General features: G+C 38.1%; 1 protein-coding gene across 2 annotated transcripts in view; it reads left to right on the top strand.

The window, feature by feature from the left end:
* The first annotated feature begins 4,959 nt into the window (after nucleotides 1-4,959).
* Nucleotides 4,960-12,283, top strand: part of npas2 (neuronal PAS domain protein 2) — a 120,428-nt gene continuing 113,104 nt past the window's right edge. For both annotated transcript variants that reach the window (XM_057821837.1, XM_057821835.1), the window contains exon 1: nucleotides 4,960-5,228. The gene's annotated coding sequence lies outside the window, so the exon portion shown is untranslated. The remainder of the gene's footprint in view (nucleotides 5,229-12,283) is intronic.

Here is a 12,283-nt window from a genome sequence, read left to right as displayed (position 1 = left end):
CATTTTAAAAAAAATTAAAGGACCTATGCACAACAAAAGAACAAATGGCTAACTTGCTTAAAAAAAAGTCCGCTAGCTTAAATGCTATAAAATGCTCACGTTTTTTTTTTTTACAATGCGCTTAACAAATACTTCAAACACATATTCCCACGAAAATAGTGCTAAATATACTTCTAAACGAAATAACAAATGCATAACAAACATATTAGCTCAAACAAAAACATTACTTATGTTGGTCTTAACAGGGAGCAGCTGGATTCAGCCATGTTAGACGAGTTGCCACAAGTGGGCAGTGTATCCACCCAAATCAATAAAGCTAAATGAAATACCTTCAAAACAAACCATTACAATGTCACACTAATTAAAGAACAGGGAGCAACTTGATTCAGCTATGTTAGACGAGTACCACCAGAGGGCAGTGTATCCACCCGAATCAATAAAACTAAATGCAACACGTTCAAAACAAACCATTACAACGTCACGCTAATTAAACAACAGGGAGCAGCTGGATTTAGGTATGTTAGACGAGTACCACCAGAGGGCAGTGTATCCACCCAAATCAATAAAACTAAATGCAACACTTTCAAAACAAACCATTACAACGTCACGCTAATGTAACGGAACAGTTGGATTCAGCCATGTAAGACGAGTTATCACTAGAGGGCAGTGTATCCACCCAAATAAACAAAACTGAATGCAACATTTTCAAAACTAACCATTACAACATCACTCTAAACGAATCCTTGAAGCAGCAAAATTTGAGTCGAAGCTTTTTTCTAGTGGAATTACTCGAGTTAATCGATTAATCGTTGCAGCACTAGCCAGGGGTGTCCAAACTTTTTCTTCCAAAGGCTGTTTTCATAAATATTAAGGGATGAATGGGCCAATCATTCACATTTTGAAAGCATTTAAAAATAAAAATAACTTGGTCTCAAATGATATCAAAAAAATAAATGAGGATCTATGTACAACAAGAGAACAAGTGGCTAACTTGCTTAGCAAAAGTCCGCTAGCTTAAATGCTATAAAATGCTAACATTTTTTTTTTACAATGCGCTTAACAAATCGTTCAAACACATGCTCCCTCAAAAATACTGCTAAATATACTTCTAAACGAAATAACGAAAGCATAACAAACATATTTGCTCAAACAAAAACATAACTTATGTTGGTCTTAACAGGGAGCAGCTGGATTCAGTCATGTTAGACGAGTTGCCACTGGAGGGCAGTGTATCCACCCAAATCAATAAAACTAAATGCAACACATTCAAAACAAACCATTACAACATCACGCTGATTAAATAACAGGGAGCAGCTGGATTTAGCGTTGTTAGATGAATTGCCACTAGAGGGCAGTGTATCCACCCAAATCAATAAAACTAAATGCAATACTTTCAAAACTAACCATTACAACATCACCGTAAACGAATCCTCAAAGCAGCCAAATTTCAGTCAAAGCTTTTTTTTATAATCGAATTACTCGAGTTAATCGATTAATAATTGCAGCACTAGCCAGGGGTGTCCAATCTTTTTTTTCCAAAGGCCGCTTTCAGAAATATTAATGGATGCATGGGCCAAACATTCGTTAAAGGATCGGAATCTTGTAAAAAGATAGGGTTTTTTTTTTTTGCTTACGTGTTAAGTGTAAATTCATTAACGTCTATCACTGTCAATGAGAGTGAAACACGATCATTCAATGCCAGCCTTCCCAGTTCATATGAATTTAATATCTATAAATGTCAATGACAGCAAATGAATTGATGGTGTCAAGCAACAAAATTATCCAGCAGTATAAGGATATTGCAAAAGAAAATGTCCGGTGGCAGCACACATACGCACACACACAAAAATAGTCAAGAAAATCACAACCACTATATGTTAGATAAGTTAATTTACATAAACCAAAATGCCGGAATTCTTCAATTTCCTACATTGTGCCAAGTTTTTATCCCTGAGATTATGGAGAGGCATTGTTTAAGTGACTAGCTCCATCTAGTGTTAAAGATGAGAAGTGCAACAGAATGTAGGTTGAATTTAAGCTTCTTGTACGGGCCATCTTTTCATAATTTGCTGTGGGGCTGTAGTTAGGACACCCTAAGGGCTAATAAGCCCTTATTATGCAGGCAACAGTATACTGCAATGAATATCAATGTCACACGATATTTATTTGTTTCCACTAACTTGTTAGTGGCAATGCAGCTTTTATGGGAACAGTCCAGCTCACCGTTCCCATTCATAAGATAAACTTGTTCGGTCGGTGCAAATATTTCAATTGAATTGAATTACTTGTTGTAATTGTTCCGTCCAAACAATAAAAGTGCTTTTTTTGAAATGGTCCTCAGCTCCTGTATTTTATTTTATTTATTTATTTATTTTTAAAGTAAGTTTTCATATGTTCAGTATTTGTGTTATTATTCGACACTTGATATTTTTGCGTAAATGTGTTTAATGCATTTCATAACTTTAAAGTGCCTGTGACACGAAAAAGCATGTTTATTTCATAATACACGCGGTATTTTATGCCCCTGAATGATATGGGCCGCTTGGATGTGTGTGGAAGCGATCGCTATTTTTATTTAGTTTTTTGAATCCCGCGCCATGAAAATGAGTGACTTCCGGCTTCGGTCTTGCATTGAGAAGGAGGGCGCTGTGACGTGTACGGTAGAAGACGTCCTCTTCACGCTACAGTGTACTGTTGTGTATGAGGACGAAGGATTCAGCTGATTTTGCGGATTAATACGTTTATTTTTCGCATCACGCCAGCCAGACGGCTGCAGAAAAATCATTCTGTATGAGGGAGAGGCGTATGCACCTTTTTGGAGTTTCAAAAGGTTCCCATTCACCGTGGATATTTACTGTTGGACTTATGAGGAAGTGAGTAATCATCTTGTTTTGTATTATGTCAAATACGAATACAGCGATTACAAAGTAAACACTACAAACTTCCTTTAAATGAAGGACTACTTACGTTTGATCATTGATAGGCATGTAAAAAGCTCTCCTAATGCTAATTAGCAGCAGCACGTTAGCTGCACAACAAATCCAGCCACCCTCCTCCGGGGAACGAACTGTAAATTGCTCTCCGCCGGGCAGTTTGCCGATCCACTAAGACAATCGACAACCGGGTCGTCATGTCAAATAATCCAGGATAGTTATGTGTGATTTTCCACTTTGAAGACTTTGAAACATCACTCGGTTCGGGTTAGCATGTCGGCTAGCTGTCACGGCTTCTGGTTTGTTTAGATTTTCCGAAGCCGGGGAAGGGAAATGACATATGTCCGATTTAGGTGTCATAAAATATCGTTCGGGAGGTGCGACAGTAAAGGTGAAGTCGACATTTTTGACCATTATGGAGTAATTTTGCCATGTCATCCTGAATAAATGCATTATTATTTCATATTCCATTCAGCACAAGACTGTTATGTCATGAACATGCCATTTATTTAGCAATTGGGGAAAATACTTGGATAAAAAGAATATCCTGTAAAAATAATGAAGTAAAGAGACAGAAAAAATGACATTTTGCCGCTCTCTTCGTCGCGTTTTCCTCGTTGTGAATAGTTCCCCCTCGACGAGCTGACTGGTCCTTCTCAAGCCATTTATATAGCTATTGGGGAAAATACTTGAATAAAAAGACTATCCTGTAAAAATATTGAAGTAAAGAGACAGAAACAATGACATTTTGCCGCTCTCTTCGTCGCGTTTTCCTCGTTGTGAATAGTTCCCCCTCGATGGGCTGACTGGTCCTTCTCAAGCCATTTATATAGCTATTGGGGAAAATACTTGGATAAAAAGAATATCCTGTAAAAATATTGAAGTAAAGAGACAGAAACAATGACATTTTGCGGCTCTCTTCGTCGCGTTTTCCTCGTTCTGAATAATTCCCCCTCAATGGGCTGAATAGTAAAACTGATGAGCCCAGTCTACCGCTGACGTCATCCACCTGTTGGGGACGCTAAAGCCCTATAATGGTAGGCGCGGCTAACCGGCAGATTAAAAAACTAATTTCTCGTCATCTGTGCTTTTCTAAATTGTTGTATATAGTCGAATCGTCTCAAAATATGATTCTAATTCACATAATAATGCCATTTAAGACTTTTTTTCTCGTGTCATATGCTCTTTAATATGCTTACTATGGTCCTCAGCTTTAGCTGGAGCAAGTTACCTTTGAAAAAAAAGAAGCACGTCATGTTCATCATATAAATAACGATTTCTGGAGTTAATCCCACATACTTCAGAATTAATATAATATGTTGAGTAAATACTACAAAATACAGATTCTACACTAAGAATAGCTTTCAAATGACACTCTTTATGACAAATATGATTGGCAATGAATAATTATTATATTACTATAATAATAGTACTAGAATTTCTTTTCAAAGAATTGTTTTGAATAATGTATGAAAGGCAAAGTCAGTGTTCTGAATCTGTTTACTTTCCATTCTTTTGCACTAGTAAATGCTATCAGCATTTAACTTCATTGTTTATTTGTGATTAATTATTGTTATTTACATGATTATTTGTACTTTAATAAAGAATTTAAGTGTTCCAAAATGGTTTTGTGAATTAATGAGCGTCAACAAAAATTTCATTGCTAAATTAGTAAAAATAAAGAAAATTATTAGATTAGTCGACTAATCATAAAACTAGTGGCTGAATAATCAGGAGAAAATTTGTCGTTTAAGACAGCCCTAGTGGACCGGAACATATTTCCTCCACACCCTTCTCACCTTTTTAACCCCTGACCCATGAAGAGAGCCCCTGGATATGTTCGCCTTAGGAGCCAAAATTGCCAAGTCCGCCATTGGTTATGCCCCTACCGCCTCTAGGCAAACCTACCCCCTTGGCCTCTTGCAGTCTTATCGGATTGGACGTTCGTCCCCGTCAATGGCAGTCAACGAGTTAACTTGATGTAGTTCAGTGGGCGGGCGCTCAAGTGTCCGCCGCTGGCTGCAGGAAGGCAAATGTTCATCCAGTCTTGCCTGCCTTCACAGTGAATCACATGAAGCCCTTTAATGCCGGGAGCTGCGTGGACCGGTTTTATCAGGTCGGATCGTAAGCGATTGAAATCAAAAGACGAAGACTCACGAGACGTCAGTGTCAGCACGCCGGCTCTGGGGAACTTTGTCATTTTGGCCCATTTTTCCTGTCTATTTGGAATGTAGAGCATCTGTTTTGTGTCGTCGCTTCGACTCTTTCCGTCTGACCTGCATTTCACACAGTCAGGTAATACTTGAGTTTCTGCACTACTCTTTGCTTGCCTGTTTTCTACATACAAATTTATGGCCGAATTTGCCAAAAAAGCAAAAAGTTGTTCTCCACTGCCTGTATTAACTCCTTTTATTGGTACGGGGATTTTGTCTGAAAGAGGAACGCACTTGACGTATTTGCCAGGAATCACAGATTGACACCAAACAAATAAAACCGGTTTTAATGACTAAGAAATTAAAATGCTATCCAAAACATGAGTATGATATGAACCTATTTCATAAATAGAAATGTATGGCGGGGGTGTGTAGTTTACTGTCAGTGCACCAAATAAAACACTAACAGAAAAGTTATTAACGTTTACCTATAAATGCTGGCTAATAAAATTTTGGTGAAATATTTAATATGACTCCTAATGGGAAAGTAGAGCTGACCCAAGGGCGTTGCTTTGCATAGGGACGGTAGGGACATAACACTAGCAACTTTTCAGGATGCTCAAATTGTCCCCACCAACTTTTAAGCAACCTTATTTGCATTATATAATGTGTTCAGTTATATAGGTAATTTAAATTGTCTTTCCATATGTTGTAAGGATAGAATTGACTATACCATTATTAAGTAAATTACCTTCATTACGTTCAGACTGACATTTACCCATTTTCATTTGCTGAATGTGCCAGTCCATTTTTTCCCCCTCAAACACACGTTTGACTGGCTGATGATCATAAGCGGAGTTTGACTTTTGGGACGGGGGGGGGGGCACAACATGCTGATGACCCCCAAACGTAGTGTCAGCAATAAAATTAACTTACAAGAATATTTTTAATAATAAGTTGACAATGAGCGTTTTTTGTTTCCCATCATTCTTGAGGGGAATTCAAAATCAGGCTGCTTAGGCAATACTTTTCGCCAAGATCGTCATCCATTGATGTGGTGTCGTGCCAATGTAGTTACCCCAGTCAAAAATAGTATCCCCTGGGCAGAGTCATATGGAGGTAGATATGTGTCTTTATTGTTCATTCAAAAAAAGTTGCTTCAATCAAAATATATATTTTCAATTAAAAAAAAAAGTCGCTTCAATAAAAAAAAAAAAGAAAAGTGTTTGCAAAAATAAATTTAGAACTCAAAAAAATGCATGTGAAAGCTATTTTTCTTTGATTTTTTTTATATTGGAGTCAAGTTTTTTGGGGGGGATTGAAGTAATGTTGATTTGTGTTTGGGCCACATTTTGGCTAGGATGTTGTCTTTATTATTCAATCAAAAAATAAGTTGCTTAAAAAAATATTTTTTTTTCTCAAAAAGAAAATCACTTCAATCAAAAAACGAAAAATTTCAATCATAGAAAACATTTTCGAATGCGAAAAAATATTTGAGATTGAACAATTTGCATTTAAACACTTATTTTTCATTGAAAACGTTTTCTTTGATTTGAAGCAATCATTTTTGTGTTTGGCCCATATTATGGGTAGGGCATTTGTGTCTAAATCATTAAGTCCCCCCCCAAAAAATATTTTCAATCAAAGAAAAAAATCATTTCAAAAATAAAATTACCCTCCGCTAATTTTTGTTGTTGTTGTTGAAAATTATATGCAAAGCAAATGACTGTCTAAGGTGCTAGTCACATGATCTGTTCGAAAAATAATTTTGACCTATTATAAAAATATATTTTTTTGTTCATTTCATTCATTTTTGTTGTAGTTTTATTGCTTTACAACTTTTATATATATATAGGAAAGTCAATTTCATGCAATGACACTTTTCAGCCACCAAGGCCCGCCCTTAAAATTCACTTATGCTGAGGATATGACCCCCCCCCCCCCCCACACACACACACACACACAAACATGCACTCATAGCCCAGACAGAAATACAACATGTTGACAACATGCCACCTCCTCCGCCACCTTCGAAGATGCGGGATATTACAATTTTTTTTCGGCCAGTGTAGCAGCAACCACTGTAAGTAATGTCAAAAGACGTCAATGTTGAGGAGGTGGGGAACACACCACTAATTTTGCTACTGAAAGTGTGACCTGCATCAAAGTTAGCATAACATTAAACTGTGTCAATTTGCTAACTTGCAAAACTCAAGTAAGAAACTGCTTAGAGAGAAGTGTCCTCTATGTGTTTTCTACTGTTAACGTTAATTAAACTGTGAGAAATGGAGTGAACCGAGGTTTACCCCAATTTTCATTTTTATTTTATTTATGTCGCCTTAAAGCAGCCCAAAGGAGCTTTCATTTTTGTTGTTGAGTTAAGCAGTAGTGTTTTACCTGAAGGAAGGTTCCATTTTAATTTATTTATATATGGTGGAAAACCAGTGGCGCCTCCAGAAATTTTTCATAGGGGTGGCCAGATGGGGCCACTTAAAATCTTGGGGTGGCCAAAACTAAAAGCCATAATTTCAGGTTTTCATTACATTATTGCAGTAAAAAGGTTAGGGGAAAACTATCAGAAAGACTTGAGGAGACAGCTACTGATATACTTTGGTGTATTGTGTAATATTTGATGTTACTAATGATTTAATGCGCATAGTCCATAAATGTCCAGTCAACATTTTGAGTTCCACAACAATTCAGTTTTATTGTGTTATGTATATATTAGGCATAAGGTGCACATTTAACTAGGGCTGTCAACGATGAAAATTTTTAATCGAGTTAATCACAGCTTAAAAATGAATTAATCGTAATTAATCGTAATTCAAACCATCTCTAAAATATGCCATATTTTTCTGTAAATTATTGTCGCAATGGCAAGATAAGACAAGACGGATATATACATTCAACATACTGTACATAAGTACTGTATTTGTTTATTATAACAATAAATCCACAAGATGGCATTAACATTATTAACATTCTTTCTGTGAAAGGGATCCACAGATAGAAAGACTTGTAATTCTTAAAGGATAAATGTGAGTTTGTATATTGTGACTAAATATTGCCATCTAGTGTATTTGTTGAGCTTTCCGTAAATGATACTGTAGCGACTTAACTGTTCTGCCCAAATGCATGATGGGAAGTGGTGCAACCATGACTGTGTGTGGTGGCTGCAAATGCTGCTATATCTTCTCTGCGTTGGGTGCACTACAGGGTGTTAAGAAAAAGATCAACTCCTGTCATTCTTCCCCACGTCGCTTCCCACAATATTTATAGTTGCTGTGGGAGAGATGACAAAGCTTTTGCCAATTAAATGCACGGCCCCAATGAATGCTTGTATCTACTCCACTCACTTGACACTGCCTCTTATCTCTGTATATAAGTAAAACGGCGCCATTGTAGGCTGTTTGCGGCAATGCGTGAATGAGACGTACCGCAAATGCGTTAATTGCGATAAATATTTTCATGTGATTAATTAAAAAAGATTAATTACCTCCCGTTAACGCGATAAATTTGACAGCCCTACATTTGACAAAACAAAATAAATGCATTCATTTGGGATGAAATGCATAACTGATGCTACAACAATCTAACGATATACTGGCAAGCGGGGTGGCCAGTGGGGTGGCCAACCAATTTATAGGGGTGCCCACGGCCACCCCCTGGTGGCGCAACTGCAGAAAACACTGAGGTGACTTGAAGCCGTTTGAAGAGGGAGGGTGGCAGCGAATGAACATTCGTTCATTCGCTGCCACCCTCCCTCTTCAAACGGATTGGATGTCTACTAGTGATAAACTCAGGTTTTTTTTCTGTTTATTAGTTGTTTTATTGAATATCCTAGAATGATTTCCTCTTCCGATAATTGTTGCATCGCCATATCGTGAGATCATCGTTATCGTGAGCCTTGAACCACAAATCAAATCACGAGGTACCCGGCGGTTCCCACCCCTAATGGCAACAGGTGTCTATCTAGCGCAACATAACTGAACTGATCTGCCTATCAGTATACGTCGCCAGCGTAGCTGTCCGAACATCTTCGGCCATCTCGATCCGTCAGACGGACAAAGAGGACATGCGGCGACAGCTGAGCTGGGTCGCCGCACGGCTGACTCAAGCGGGCTATTGCCCGCGCCATATGCTCCATTTACATCACGCTGCTAAACATTTGTGCCAGCCTCATGACTGTGACGCCGCTATCTCCTTCTGCCGCTTATCTGCACTTCTGTCGCTACATACAAGTTGAACTAGATCGCTGCAGTATGCGTGCAGAACTTCAGGATAGCTAGTGGATCGCTCAGGGTTCCTAACGGCTGTGGTATGGAAAATCATATCATTTAAGCATTTAACTGAGAATGATGGATTGACTACATGCATTATATCTTTGTTGTGTGTGCAACATGTGGTTATGCAACATACAGTGGTATGAAAAAGTATCTGAACCATTTGGAATTTCTCACATTTCTGCATAAAATCACCATCAAATGTGATCTGATCTTTGTCAAAATCACACAGATGGAAAAAACAGTGTCTGCTAAAACTAAAACCACCCAAACATTTAAAGGTTTCCATATTTCAATGAGGATAGCATGCAAACAATGACAGAAGGGGGAAAATAAGTACACCCTCTGCCTAAGGAGACTTCAAGAGCAATTGAAACCAATTTTTAGCAAACCATTTAAGTCAGGTGTGTGCCCAATCACTGATGAGTGGTTTAAAGCTGCCCTGCCCACTATAAAACACACACCTGGTAAGAAATTTCTTGATGATACGCAGTGTCTGATGTGCATCATGGCTCGGTCAAAAGAGCTGTCTGAAGACCTGCGATCAAAGGATTTTTGATTTGTATAAAGCTGGGAAATGATACAAAACCATCTATAAAAGTCCGGATGTTCATCAATTGCCAGTCACAGAAGTTGTCTACAAATGCAGAGTTTGGCACTGTTGCTTCTCTCACAAAGATGATGCCAAGAGAGGCCGCTGCTGTCAAAATAAAACATTGTTGCTCGTTTAATGTTCGCAAAATGGCACTTGGACACTCCACAGAAGTTTTAGCAAAATATTTTGTGGACTGATGAAACCAAAGTTGAATTGTTTGGGAGTAACACACAATGTCATGTGTGGAGGAAAAATGGAACAGCTCACCAACATCAACACCTCAAGCATGGTGGAGGGAGCATCATGATTTGGGGCTGTTTTTCTGCTTCAGGGCCTGGACAGCTTGCAATAATTAATGGAAGAATGAAATTAAAACTTTATCATTATTCGCGGGAAAACCTGAGGCCTTCTGTCAGACAACATATGTACAACATATACAACGTATATATATATATATATATATATATATATTAGGGCTGTCAAACAATTAAAATTTGTAATCGAGTTAATTACAGTTTAAAAAATAAATCATAATTAATCGCAATTAATCGCAATTCAAACCATCTATAAAATATGCCATATTTTTCTGTAAATTATTGTTTGAATGGAAAGATAAGACACAAGATGGATATATACATTCAACATATGGTACATAAGGACTGTATTTGTTTATTATAACAATAAATCAACAAGATGGCATTAACATTCTGTTAAAGCGATCCATGGATAGAAAGACTTGTAGTTCTTAAAAGATAAATGTTAGTACAAGGTACATATTTTATAATAAAACCCCTCTTAATGTTTTCGTTTTAATAAAATTTGTAAAATTTTCAATCAAAAAATAAACGAGTAGCCCGCCATTGTTGATGTCAATAATTACTTACACATTGCTCATGGGTGCTGAAGCCTATAAAATCAGTCGCACCCAAGCACCAGCAGAGGGCGGCAAAACTCCATAAAACACAATTAACAATGACTGTACCGTCATTTAGATTAAAAAAAAATTAATTAACGCCCGTTAACGCGATAATTTTGACAGCCCTATATATATATATATATATATATATACAGTGATACCTCAGCTCACGAACATAATTGGTTCCCAGAAAGTGTGTGTAAGGCGAAAAGTTCGTCTTCCGAACATTTATTTCCCATAAGAAACCATTAAAATGAGAATAATCCGTTCCCAGGTCCCCATAAAACATAATTTTCTACTAAATAAGCCTTAAAACACAAAAATATACCTTATTTTATGTATAATAAATGTGCTATTGTATTATAATTAAAGAAATAAACTGTACTGTATAATAAAGTCGTTTTATTTACCTTTGTGATGGTAGTTGATGGCTTGATGGAATGGAGTGGAAGGAGAAGGGAGGGAGGGAGTTACTGTTTGGAAGGAGAGTGTTACCGGCAAAGTGCGCAGTTAGCGTAAACTCCACTGCTGTGCCCCCCACATGCTTTTGGTTGTTAATAAAAGTGCCCACAAAAAGCCATCCGACGCCTCTGGGTGTTTGTATGCACGCCGCCACCTTTCTGGAGAGGAAATCGGGCGAACCGAAGACAACCGACGACAACGAGCCAACGTGACTCGCCGGTCCACTTCTCACTACGGTGGGAAGCTGAAAGCACCGCCAATTACCAGTCGAGGGCGAATTGGTAACACGAGTCACCTTCCATAAGGACTGTAGGTAACTCTTTTTCGGTCCCATAATAGCAAAAGTACACTCAATATGGTCCAAAATCTCTATCAAACACAAACCACGTCCGCACTCAACGAAAGTGAGGGGACGAACTGGGACGCCGTGAGCGTGCGTCAGCTTCTCGTGGCGCTTTTCGACCGCGTGAATTGGTTCGTCCGCCGAAAACTAGTTCGTCAGCAGAGACTATATGCTCGCGAATTTAATGTTCTTGAGGCGAAAAGTTCGTGAGCTTAAGCGTTCGTGAGCTGAGGTATCACTGTATATATATATATATATATATAGATGACGACCCCCACTTTTTCAGTTTTATTTCAATGCAAAAAACACTGTCTTATATTCGAGCCAATATGGTATATAGGAAAGTCAATTACATGCAATGACACTTTTCGGCCACCAGTGGGGGGGGGGGGGGTGGCACCCCTGGCACCCCCTTAAAATCCGCTTATGCTCCCGAGCCTTCCCGGGCAAAACGCTTTGGACGTCAATTGCTGTCAATGGCAGCTAATGAGTTAAGATGTCATAATAATGCTGTGTACTGAAAGTTGAACTTCAGACAAAGCTGTTTGGTAGTTTTTTCCAACAGGAACAGCACCATTTACATAATAAAAGTCTTTAC

The sequence above is a fragment of the Corythoichthys intestinalis genome, chromosome 18 (genome assembly GCF_030265065.1).
Source record: "Corythoichthys intestinalis isolate RoL2023-P3 chromosome 18, ASM3026506v1, whole genome shotgun sequence".
Taxonomy (NCBI): domain Eukaryota; kingdom Metazoa; phylum Chordata; class Actinopteri; order Syngnathiformes; family Syngnathidae; genus Corythoichthys; species Corythoichthys intestinalis.
Note: the sequence above shows the minus strand (reverse complement) of the source record. Positions and strands in the feature narration are given on the sequence as shown.